General features: G+C 41.8%; 1 protein-coding gene across 1 annotated transcript in view; it reads right to left on the bottom strand.

The window, feature by feature from the left end:
• Positions 1 to 13,248, bottom strand: part of LOC111141361 (chromodomain helicase DNA binding protein 6) — a 195,797-nt gene that overhangs the window by 148,260 nt on the left and 34,289 nt on the right. The gene's annotated exons all lie outside the window — the stretch shown is intronic.

The following is a 13,248-nucleotide window of genomic DNA, read 5'->3' as shown; positions in this document are numbered from 1 at the left end:
CCAGCGCACCTGACAGACATCCTAGACCACAAAAAGGGTCCAAAGGGTGAGACACCCCTCAACTTCTCACTTCACAACTCTGGCACCCTCCACAAACTGCGTGAGTTTACTGTCTGTCGCTAGGCTTGGAGCAATCTACAGGACAACAGCAAGACTGTGAAGTGCCAAAAAGTAGTGTAAATGATGAGCCAGGTAAAAGCTCTTCTGGTTTCATTGTGTCACCTGTACAATGGTGACAATCCTTACCTCTTAGGGATCCAGGAGAATTAAAAGGGATGAGAATCTCTAGTGTCTGTCACACGGTGAACACGAACTACACAGCAGCCACTGGTGTTGCTTGCCCTTACGGGCTTCTCTCCAGCATCAGAGGAAGGTGGCTCTCTCTTGCGAACAAGCGTGAGCCCTGATTTGTTCCTGCTGTACTCCTAGTCTGAACAGCAAGCTCCAGGCTCACAACACGTGCTCCATAAACATTTGCTGACTGAAGAATCATTTCTGCTCCTTATCACTAAACCTCTCTCTCTCCAGTTCTCTCCTCCACAATGAGGCAGATTAAACTTGATTCTGGAGTAGTAACTATGCTAAGCAACCCTCACCCACCTGTATTTTCTCTTCTTCCCCTATTACTTCCCTAAGCCGCTCTTAGCAGTGACTCCCTAGGAGCTAGATCCAATGGGCATTTTTAGACGCTATTCTGTCTTGCAGCATTTTAAACCATGGGCCATTTCCCCCTCTTAAAATTCTCATCTCGATGGTTTCTTGGAGGGCATGCTCTGCTGATTTTCCTCTAATTGCAGGCTTCCAAAGCTCAGCTTCCTCCGGAGTCTTCTCCTATTATAAGGCCTATTAAATGTCAGTGTCCCCAGGGTGTAACACTGTTACTAGCCCTGGGGCCTGCTGAGTTCCCTACTCAGCTCCTAAACATCTCTCTGCACCATGACCACTGTGCACTCCCAAATCCAAGCCTTCCTCCTGTCTTCCAAGTGGACAAAGCCAACCATATCCTGGCCAGTTCCAATTAGGCGTTCAACAGATGGCACAAAAAACTCACAGCTCTTTCCAAATCAAACTCCGTACCACCTTTGCACACATACACACCTGCTCCTATGCCCCCTCATCAGAAGCTAATGTCCCACAATCTGCCACCCAGCCCAGAATTCAGTCATCCTTAACTCCTTCCCTTTCCCCTAACTCCTTCAAAATTCCCGAGTCCCTTGGTTCTTCCCCAGGCCACTTTAATTTATTCCCACTCTTTTGGGGCCTTTTTTTTTTTTTTTAACTTGAAATAGCCTCCTAAGTGCCTTTATCCTTCATGCCTCGTACCCTCATCCCATCCCTCATTGCACCAAGAGTACATTTTCCTAAAGTGTAAAGGAAATTAGATCGTATCTCTGTAGTGTTTGCAGAAATACAAACTCCCCACAGTGAAGGGCCCTGCGCAAGCAATCGGGCCCCTGGTCCTGGTCTCCTGCTCTGACATTACCTTCCTGCATTCATCCAGCTTTTCTGAACGCTTGCACATTCTGAAACCAGCCCTGTTTGCTCAGATCTTTGTTCAGGCTAGGCCTCCATCTCCATCTCCACCGCTGCCTTTCCTTTCCAGTCTCATCCTTCAAAACTCCTCTCTGGTGTCCTGTCTGACCTAACTTCCCTAAGCCCTGAAAACATCCTGTGAAAAGCACTAATAATTACAGTAACTGTATCACCATGATACCATCTCTTCCCGTTTTCCCTGTCTGCCGGTGTATCAGCTGTTAAGTGCCTAAGCACCCTCCGGGAAGGAACTCTGTTCTGTCATACGGAGCTTCATATCTGGACTTCGGAATGATTGTCTGTGGAATGAGTAAGTGAGTAAATGGGAAAACTAAAGAAAAGGCTCTGAGTCCCTGTTTTCCTCGCCGTAACTGTGGGCTCTTTTTTCCCTTTCCTGTTTAATCTGTTCTCCTAGTCCAATCAAATTTCTCAGTATTCTTCATTCATACTTCCTCAAAGTAATACAAGCACTTAGCTTAAGAATTCAATAATCTAGGGTCGCCTGGGTGGCTCAGTGGGTTAGGTGTCCCACTCTTGGTTTCGGCTCAGGTCGTGATCTCAAGGTTATTAGATCAAAGCCTTGTGTTGGGCTCCACGTTGAACAGGAGTCTGCTTGAGATTCTCTCCCACCCCCCATCCCTCCCATCACTTGACCAGGCACACTCTCTCTAAAATAGATAAACAAAATCTTTTTTAAAAAAGAACTCAATAATCTAAAGCTTAACACACAAAAGAAGTATTCCTGTAGCTGGCTTAGGGGATAAAGCATGTGACTTTTGATCTCAGGGTTATAAATTCAAGTCCCACTTTGGGTGTAGAGATTACTTGAAAATAAAAAATCTGGGGCGCCTGGGTGGCTCAGTCGGTAGGGCACCTGCCTTTGGTTCAGGTCATGATCCCAGAGTCCTGAGATTGAGCCCCACGTCAGACTCTCTGCTCAGTGGAGAGCCTGCTTCTCCCTCTCCCTCTGCCTGCTGCTCTGTCTACTTGTGCTCTCTGCCGAATAAATAAAAATCTTCAAAAAAAATTATTTAAAAAAAAGAAAATAAAAAATCTGGGGTGCCTGGGTGGCTTAGTTGGGTAAGCGTCTGTCTTCAGCTCAGGTTATGATCCCAGGGTTCTAGGATGGGGCCCCACCTCAGGCTCCCTGCTCAGTGAAGAGCCTGCTTCTCCCTCTCCCTCTGCCACTCCCCCAGCTTGTGCTCTCTCAGTAACCCACTCTCTACCAAATAAATAAAATCTTAAAAAAAAAAAAAAAAAAAGGTAGTATTCCCCTACTTCATTCATCCCCATTCCTGACTCACTCTTCCCACTAGAAACCATTTGATCTATAGCCATTCCTTCTACTCCTTTCCGTAATATTTCTGCAAAATATGCTGACACTGCTATTAGATATTTTCCAAATTTATTTATTTTTAGAGATTTTTTTCCATCAGAGAGAGAGAGAGAGCACAAGCAGGAGGAGCGGGAGAGGGAGAAGCAGCCTCCCCACTGAGCAGGAAGGCTGACATGGGGTCCGGTCTCAGGACCCTGGGATCATGACCCAAGCCGAAGACAGATGCTTGACAGACTGAACCACCCAGGTGCCCCGATTTTTCCAATTTTAAACATTATTTTAGGAGCGCATGGGTGGCTCAGTTGGTTAAGCCTCTGGCTCCTGATCTCCGTTCCGGCAGTGATACCCAGCCCGGTCAGGCTCGGCACTCAGTCGCTTCAGAGTCCTTCTCCCTCCCGCTCATGTTCTCTCTCTCTCTCTTCTTCTCTCTCAAATAAATACATAAATAAATCTTTAAAAAAATATAGTTTAAACACTATTCTACTGACTTCTTCCTGAGGAATACAAGGTGGCAAATATCTTTATAAAGGCCAGATGATAAATCATTTATGCTCCGCAGGCCATATGATGTGATCTCTGTTGCAACAATTCAATCTGCCATGAAAATAGCCACAGACAATATGCAAATGAATGGGTCTGGCTGCGTGCCAATAAAACTTTACTTACAAAAACAGATAACCTCTTGTTATGGAAGATGGAAGTCTTAGCTTCCCAATATACTTATTATCACCATTATTTATGAAATCAATATCTAATTCACAGCTAAGCCATGAAGTATATTGTGCTAAAAAAATTCTGTGTAACTCATTTTATGTTTTTTTTTTTTTTAAGATTTTATTTATTTGAGAGAGAGACAGAGAGCGAGCGTGGGTGCACACACAGGGGCAGGGGCGATGGGGAGAAAGAGAGGAGGTGCAGAGGGGGAGGGAGACAGAAATCTCCAGCCGACTCCACCCTGACAGAGTAGCCCAACGCGGGGCTCGATCCGGTGAGCACGATCTGAGCTGAAACCAAGAGACACTTAACCAGCTAAGCCACCCAGGCACCCCAGTAAGTATCTCATTTTAAAACCTGCACTGTAAAATTAATTAAAAATTTTTAAAAACCTGCATTGTTTTCTCTGAATCACTGACTTACCTCAAAATGCTCTCTTCAATCAGAGAAAATCATTTTAATTCCTAATCCTGTGACAAAAATCAACTTGCTTGAAACAGATCACCATTAAGGTCAGTAGTAGAAGAAAGCCAGGCCCTACCAGAGCTGTATCAAATATCGTACTGCGAAGTCAGTTCATCATTGTTTATCATTATTGTTTATCATTAGACCATATGCCATCATGTCAACTGACCCAGATCAGGAATGATCCCACCAGTGAACACAGGATTGAAGAAACCAATCTCCTGACAGTACAGCTCAAGGTTCAGAGACCCGAAAACTCAAGCTATAACCTTTTGGTGGAAGACAAAGGGCTTAAGAAATAATACTCCATATGCACTCTCAACGGGCCTCACCAAGTAACATAAGATCTTTTGACTCATCACACTTAATGCCTTTTTGTGGGCAAACAGTAATACCTGTAGACCGGGGAATGAAGATATTTAAGTTCTGAACACAAGGATGGTATGATTTGTGCAATTTATTCAATCTCCCTGGGTCTCAGTTTCTTCATTTGCAAAATAGGGACAAAAACCACCTTTTGGGAGAGGACAGGGATGAGTTCTACTTTGGACAGGCTAAGTTTGAAGGAACAGGGAGGGAACTTAAAGCTTAGGCAAAGCAATCCTTTTATCTTAAGATAAGGAAAGGAAGGGTCAGAGGAGTGTGATTGCTCAACCGCTCACAATTATTCCAAAGCAGGAGAACTGGGTTCCGACTCAGCTCTCAGCACTACATCCAGCTGCCTTGAGCAAATGAAAAGCAAATGAAAATAGCAAAAGTGAGAGGTCGGGATTTGGAGATGTTCTATTTGGGGTACTCAGAGAGTGGGCAGAGGTTACATGGATATTCCACAGATAAAGTACAACAGTCTGGAAGAGGAGAAAAGGAGAAAAGGAAAAAAGGAAAACCCCGCATCGCAGGAAAAAAAAAAAAAAAAAAAAAAAGCAGGCTACAGCAGAGGTAGGTTTTGATCCATCCACCAGTGAAGAGGAAGCAATTAAAACAGCTTGATAAAACTATCTGTCAAGAAGACCGATTAAGCACGTTTTTAGAGAAGATGGATGGACCCTTCAGATAACATTACATACAAGGGAAGAAAATATTTCATGAAGTAATTCTTACCATAAACATAGATAAAATCTCCAGGGATATAGAACTGTAAATAATTGTTTAAATTCTTTATCTATTTTCATAACACCTTCCATCTGAATTCTGAACTGTTAAACAAAATTACTTTGGAGTAATTTATAGTAAGGAATAAAGCCTATCTGATAGCTATCCAAGACAGCAGGGAAACAAAGTAAACACGTTAACAGAATTATAATACAGACGATCCTCAGCAGAGTTTCTACTTTGGGATAAATAATAAAAGAAAATTACATATTTATGATCATCCAGGCTAAGCATTCTTTATTCTATGGGAAACAGAGGAGCCGGTCCAAGAGTAAACCAATCTACAATCTGTAAACATCCCCATCACCTACATTTTGGAATTCCTAACACTAAAAAGATGGGCTTTCCCACTACTTCTACAACTCCGTTGTGTTCAAGTAAAATAAAGAGCCAACATGTTTCCAAAGAGCTTTTTTCTGTCGTATAAAGACAATACAAATAATGGATTCTAAATCTGACACAAACTTCCTTACGTTCCAGTTTTAAGGTAAAAATCCTGACACCTAACTTGCACATCCTCCGTGAGCTCACCGGCTGCAAAACCAGGAAGAGGTGGCAACCTGACCGAGTCCACCCCGACTTCAGTCCCGAAAACCTGTTCAACTCCGGCACGTCCTGCCCTTCCCTTAGGGTCTAAGAATTCAATAGAAATTGAGAATTTTATGAATGTTTCAAAAGATGAAACAGTTCTCCAAACCTCTCCCACCCTCAATTCCCCCAAACCCAAATCGCCCCCCCCCCAAAAGGAAGAGAGAGCTGTGATAAACGCAGAAGCAGTCTGCGGGGCGAGACGGAAAGCAAGATGCTGTGTTACTGACACGTTCTTGCAAAAGCACGCACGGACAACACTAGCCGCATGGCGAGGTGGGTGGCCGGCAACAGAAAGCTCTCGTCAATAAAATGCCCTGGTTCTCTGAACCTGGCAGGAGGGCGTGAAGAGCAGAAACCGCAGGCAGTAAACTGAACAGTCAAGAAGCCACCTACGGGGGCGCCTGGGTGGCTCAGTGGTTAAAGCCTCTGCCTTCCGCTCAGGTCATGATCTCAGGATCCTGGGATCGAGCCTCACACGGGGCTCTCTGCTCAGCAAGGAGCCTACCTCCTCCTCTCTCTCTCTGCCTGCCTCTCTGCCTGCATGTGATCTGTCTGTCAAATAAATAAAAATCTTTAAAAAAAAAAAAGAAAAGAAAAAGAAGCCACCTACGGCAATGTAAGCCAACTGACTAACCGCTGTTGACACCATCTCCATTAGGCGTGGTCCACCTGACGACAGATTGGTAATCTGATGTAGTCACCTATTTTAAATCAACGTATTAGCAAACATCCGTACTGTTAAAACTACTGACTTCTAACACCTAACACCTAAGTAATTACTTACCTGTAAGTAACACTCAGTGGTACTGTTTTAGAAGACTGGTCTAAGATGTCAGAATCATGACTGAATGAGGAAGAAAACCACACGGAAAAGCCTGTTAGTTTACTCGGCAAACAGTATCCATTCTCAGATCAAAGGACAACCATTTTTGAGATATAAACTTCTTAACACCCATCATCTCATGCTTCTATTACATTACGTTTGCATTGCCATTCCGATGCTCCCTCCTACCATCAGCACTGAGTACCAGCTGTAGTGATGTGATTTCAGACTGTTCTACATACAGATGACCAGTTTGGAGGACAGAAAATTTCCAAACTGACACTCTTGAGTACATGTGCACAATGAGATTCATGCCTTCAATCGTGGGTCCCGTTTCCTTAAGATGCTAAATTTGCAAATGAAGCCCTTTATTAGTGGTACAGTATAAGCCCAGACTAGTAATAAAATTAAGTAAATAAATGTCAGGAAACTCATTTGCTTGGATATGAAATCCAAGTATCAGATCTCAAAGGCTCAAAGGAATCCTAAAGGAGTTGGTAACAAAGCTGTATGTCACAGACAAGTAGAATAAAGGCAGCCCTTAAAGAGAATAACACAAAACAATGATCCTCCAGAGGGCCTAGGATCTGCATCGGATTCACATTTGAGTCCCCAGCACCTAGGACAGGGCCCATGATACAGTAAATACCTATATATAGATTGGGTAAATACATGTACTGGATTTATGAATGAAAGGCCCACTGGCTAGTTTTACCAGTCACACTATTTTTTCCCCTTTACTCTCAAATGACTTAAGGTCAAGAAATGTAAGGAAACATGGGGTGCCTGGGTGGCTCAGTGGGTTAGGCCTCTGCCTTCGGCTCAGGTCATGGTCTCAGGGTCCTGGGATTGAGCCCCGCATCGGGCTCTGTGCTCAGCAGGGAGCCTGCTTCCCTTCCTCTCTCTCTCTGCCTTCCTCTCTGCCTACTTGTGATCTCTGTCTGTCAAATAACTAAATAAAATCTTAAAAAAAAAAAAAAAGAAAGAAATGTAAGGAAACAATTTATGCAAGGGAATCAATCACTCTAGGTTCTCAGCCTTCTGTGTTACATGTTTGTGGTGACTCTTACCCTGGTCAAAGCCTCACTAGTGAGAGTACAACCAGCCATTCAAAGCATGAAAACAGCCTCCGATCCTATCAATGTGGAGATACCAAGCTCCCTAGAAAAAAGTCAGTAATACCAATTCTATTACCACTATTCACTTCAATTTGATTTAATAACAATCGGGCTTTAAACAGCTAGCTCCACTAAGTTCTATCCACAGGGTACTGCCAGAGTTTCTTAGCCACCTTCGCTTTCTGGAAGTACGACTTCTATCTAGATTCCATATCCACCTCCTAGACCCAGGTTTGACTCCCAACTTGTGGATTCCTTCCCTTCTGCACCCAGACTGACTCCTGAACAAACCATAGTACTAAGCTGCCTTTTTAGAGCTTTTAAACTCCCCTGGCCCCGAGTCTGTCCTATCACCACCAATTCCTGAACCAACCATCTACTGTTCCCACTGTCATTAACCCCACATGGAAGTTACCATGGTGGGCTTCCAAATCTCACAGCCAGGAAAAAAGGGGGCTGGTGATCTGTCAGTGGCTATAAGAGGAAGGGCAAATCACGACAAAGATAAAAGCAAAGATAATGCCTACAGAGAACAACAGTGATATTTTATTTACACTGTATCTGAAACGTGAAAAAAAAAAATAAGAAGCTGTTCAAAGACTTGGTAAGAAGAATGGCAACAAAAGGAAGTAGAAGCTACTCTACAGGTGGCCTCAGTTATTAACAATTTGATCCCAAATGAAAAGAAAGGTGGCCTGGCAATGAATATTTTTGCTGAATGAATTAGACATCTGGTTTTCGACTTCAAGATGTACAACTCTTGGGGTGCCTGGGTGTCTCGTCAGTTGTGTCTGCCTTCTGCTCAGGTCATGATCCCAGGGTCGTGGGACTGAACCCTGAGTGTGGCTCCCTGCTCTGCGGGGAGTCTGCTTCTCCCTCTGCCTCTCCCCTGCTGGTGCTCTCTCTCTTTCAGATAAATAAATAAAATCTTTAAAAAAAAAAAGAGAAGAGAGATGTACAACCCTCAAATCAGTTTTTAAAAATAAGAAAAGAGTGAGATACCCAGGATTATTTTGTATTTCCCCTTTTCTAGACTGGATCTTCCTTTTAAGCTTTCACTTTTAGAATCAAACTATAGCACATTTTAACTTCTACTGAAGCAGAATATGCACTAAAAAACAGAACAAAACTAAACTAAACTAAAAGCAAAAACAAAAAAACCTGCACCCTGCACAAACTGAACACACCCACACAACCAGCGTCCACATCCAGAAAAAGCACACTATTACCACGGAAGGTCCATCCATGCTCTTTTCCAGTCACTACTACTTTCCTCCAAGGTTAACCACTAGCCTGACTTCTAACAGTAGAGTTTCCTTGTTTCTATACCTTATAAAAGCAGAACTACGTTGGAATTATATAGTAACTGTGACTGGCTTTGGTACTAGCTACAATACACTGCCTCTCAACTCCAAATTCACCCTTCAGTACCTGCCCTGTGAGAAGAGACCGAGCTCTTGAAGCGTTTCTCCTTGACAGAGCACGATGTTAAGCTTGGCCAGTAGAGGGCGCCGGAGGGACGTCGCAGGAGGAAGAGAGCTTGTCTCCAGGCTCAAGAGTACAGTGCTTGTGTTTGTTCTCGCCCCTACACAGGGTCGCCCTGAGAGTATATAGGAACACCTGGCGGTATGGTCCGCCCCAGCCACATGCCCAGAGCATCAGACTATTTCTTCATTCTCAGAGATGACCTGGAAGCTTTAACTGGCCAGCACAGGCCCTACCTGTACTTGAGGATAATGAAATCATCCTACTGCCTTATACTTCTTTAGGATAAATTCTCCTAGGTACTTAATATTATTTAATACCTGATATATTTTCTGTTATCTCCTGAGTTTTCTATGTTCTGTATTTCCCTTAATAACATCCATTGGAAACCAAGTCAAATCTTACAGTGAAATGTCCAAAGCAGTCCTATTAAGAAGTCAGGAAAAAGACAAGGATGCCCTCCATCAAGAGCTGCTCTGGACATTCTAGAGAATATGGGGAAAAGCTATGAGCTGTGTAACTTTGACAGAAAGATACAGAATTATTATTTATTTATGATGTGACTCCTTCTAAGCCCAAGAAACAACTTAAAAATTATGAGAAGAAAAAGACGATTTTGCAAAATGGTCAGTAAAAAATATATTTATACAAATGTCAATAACCCAGTGGGAAGAAACCTCAAGCTTTCTTCATGTGTGCAGCTGCTGCTGTTCACATCCTACATGCCAAGGGAAACCAGCTCTACTGCTCTGCCTCTGATTACCTATTGAAGGGACTAGGACCAGGGTAAAGGCCCACTTAAACAGGCCAGGCATAAAAGGCCAACCTCCTACAGTTTAGCCCCATACTGGAACTGACCCAATCAGCCGAAAGGCCATGCAAGGACAATGCATGCTTAGCTTATCTTTATTAACCTAATACTTTATGTCCAACATAATATTCATTTTGAAATTCTATTTTACCAACTGCAACCCCTTATCAATTTTCTCCCTCTCATTTTGGGGTTTATTTAAGTTTCTGAGCGAGGAGAGGCCTACCTCACTCAGGAACCAGCAAGAGAAGATATGCAGGACAGTCTCCAATGAAACTGAAGAAGTTACCATTTCTTCAACTATAAAATGAAATTGTTTGACCTGAGATTTTGAAAATCCTTTCCTAGGGATCCTATGCTCTAAAATCCTATACTTCTATGACCTCTGTACACAGAATAACTACATAGCAAGAGAAAAAAAAACAAAACAAAAACAAAAAACTATGGAAAGGGAATCCTGCAGAAACATTACTATGTTCTCTATTTTACTGAGTTTTCCATTCTCCAGGGAATAAGAAAGCTGGGTAAGAAATTCTACCCGTCCCCCGCCCCCAACCAAGAAAAACTTACTAAAAAGGAAGGGCTGCACTGAAGTCAAGAAGATGATTCAGGAACTGTTTCTGTTTTAGAAGCCATGAACGTCCTTTCTAAAACATGCTAAGTACTTTAAGAAATTCTCTAAATTAGGAAAGATTAGTGATGCAACAATTACCAAAATTATATACAATGTCAACATTTGAATCTGTAAACAGAATAAATAAAATTAAGAAACATGTTGTCTTTAAGTCCATCCTCTCTCTCACTCCTAGAGAATCAGTCCCTTGAGGATCTTCCTATTAAATTTTACCAGTGGCATGCAACTGCTTGAAGCTTCAAACGCAGAGTGAAAGACACTAGATAAATCCATCTCTTTTGGCTCCTGACTTCAGGAAGCTTCCTCATTAGTTCTGTGTTAACACATCCCTGCCCATGATAGCCAACTGTTCAAACCATCAGATTTTTTACAATATTCAGATTCTTGAGGATTTAGACATTTTCTTACCCCAATTAACCTCTTATCAGACTAATACAAAATAAGCACAGTTCAAACATAAAAACATAAAGAAAGGTAGAGATTTTCTTGTGAAAGAACATGACGCTCAAATTATTCATTGTTCTCATCTGAAATGACATTCGGTAGAAATAAATTCACTTGCTAGAGTAAAAACAGAATGAAGGACAGAAAAAGCGGTGAAGAAAATTACTGAAATTTGTTAAAATATGAGACACACCTCAATTTAAGAAAAAAATCACTTAGCAGAGACCAAAGATAAACTTGGGCAAGACAGTTTACACAGTGCCTCCTGACTTTTGGTTCTATAATCAATATCTATGACTGCTACTTATTGTGATTTGAAGAATTTGAAAAACTATTTCTATGGTATTGAATACTAGCTATATGGCATTCTGCTCCAAAAATATGTAGGTAAGATCCGGATGAATGGTTAGAATGCAAGCAACCTGAACTTCAGGCAAAAAGGTCCAAAGGCCAGAGCAGTATCCTGTGTGAATCTGACTGTGACCTGAAGCTGACTGCTAGGTTTCCCTTGGGGCCTTGCCATCTATTCTGACCTCGTAAGTCCCTCTACCCAAGATGATATTATTAGAGTCAGGAGGCTGTTTCTACTCCACCTAAAGTTAAGAGATTCAAAAAAGGTCTCAGAGTCAGAAAGACCTTTTTAAAAAAAAGATTTTTATTTATATATTTGACAGAGAGAAGGATTTATTTATTTGACAGCTAGAGAAGGAACACAGCAGAGGAACTGGCAGAGGGAGAAGCAGGTCCCCCACAGAACAGGGAGCCGGATGCAGGGCTCGATCCCAGGACTCTGGGATCATGACTTCAGCTGAAGACAGACGTAGACGCTTAGCTTAACGGCTTAACGACTGAGCCACCCAGGCGCCCCCAGAAAGACCTTCTTAAGGGGAAAACTCTACATATTTGTTCCTCCATGTGGACATGAATGTTATTTCTCTCTCTCTCTCTATATATATATATACACACAAACAGGCAAACAAAATACACATATATGTAGATTATTTACATATGAATACAAATAGATTATCCTCCAGGACTAGTAGAGGACCATACACTTGAGATATTTTTCTAGTAACAGAGACATTACCTAACCCACTCTGTCCTTCTGCTACAGCAGAGCATAAATTCTACTACAGCAGAGCATAAATCCTACAACCAGACTATCTAGGTCCAAATTCAGGCCCTTGACATTCATTAGTTGTATGACCAGGGCAAATCATTTAATCTCTCTGCCTCATTTTCCTCGTATGTAAAACAGGGCTGATAATCACGTAAGAACTGAATGAATTAGTATACACAAATTTAAGAGTATAGTGTCTGACACACAGGAAATACTTTATAATGTCAACTATTTCTATTGATATTACAGAACAGCCTTCTAGGTAAGCTTATCAAAAAAACAAAAAACCAAAAAACCCATAAAACAAAAAACAAAAAACAATGTGACCACAACAGTGAGAAGAAATGACCTACATGGATTCAAGTGACCTATATGGATTCATGACCTATAATCCCCAAACAAAGTAATCTCAGGATTTTATTATCCTTGGAGCAAAACCCAATGTAGATAAAAATACTTCACAAACACATAATAATCCGAAAGCAGGAACCTAACTCAAAATCTGTTCCCATAAAACCTTTTAAGGACAACTTATTCAAAAACAAATTTACTTAGCAGTAAATTTAGCTAAACACACAACTTTTAAACATTCTTTTCTACACATGTCCTTTACTAGCCATAATCAGAGAAAAAATATATTTTGCACAAGTTTCCAGACACCTCAGAGTTGACTTGCAGTTTTTTTCCAAAGTTCTTAATTAAAAATTTTCCTTTCCCCAAACTATGGAAAGAACCTAGATGTCCATCAACAGATGAATGGATAAAGAAGATGTGGTATATATACACAATGGAATACTATGCAGCCATCAAAAGAAATTAAATCTTGCCATTTGCGACGACGTGGATGGAACTAGAGGGTATCATGCTTAGCGAAATAAGTCAATCGGAGAAAGACAACTATCATATGATCTCCCTAATATGAGGGAGAGGAGATACAACATGGGGGGTTAAGGGGGCAGGAGAAGAGTAAATGAAACAAGATGGGATTGGGAGGGAGACAAACCATAAGTGACTCTTAATCT

This window comes from Enhydra lutris, unplaced genomic scaffold (genome assembly GCF_002288905.1).
Source record: "Enhydra lutris kenyoni isolate GAN:26980312 unplaced genomic scaffold, ASM228890v2 scaffoldscaffold6, whole genome shotgun sequence".
NCBI classification, from domain to species: Eukaryota; Metazoa; Chordata; class Mammalia; order Carnivora; family Mustelidae; genus Enhydra; species Enhydra lutris.
This window is presented reverse-complemented; position numbering and strand designations above follow the sequence as displayed.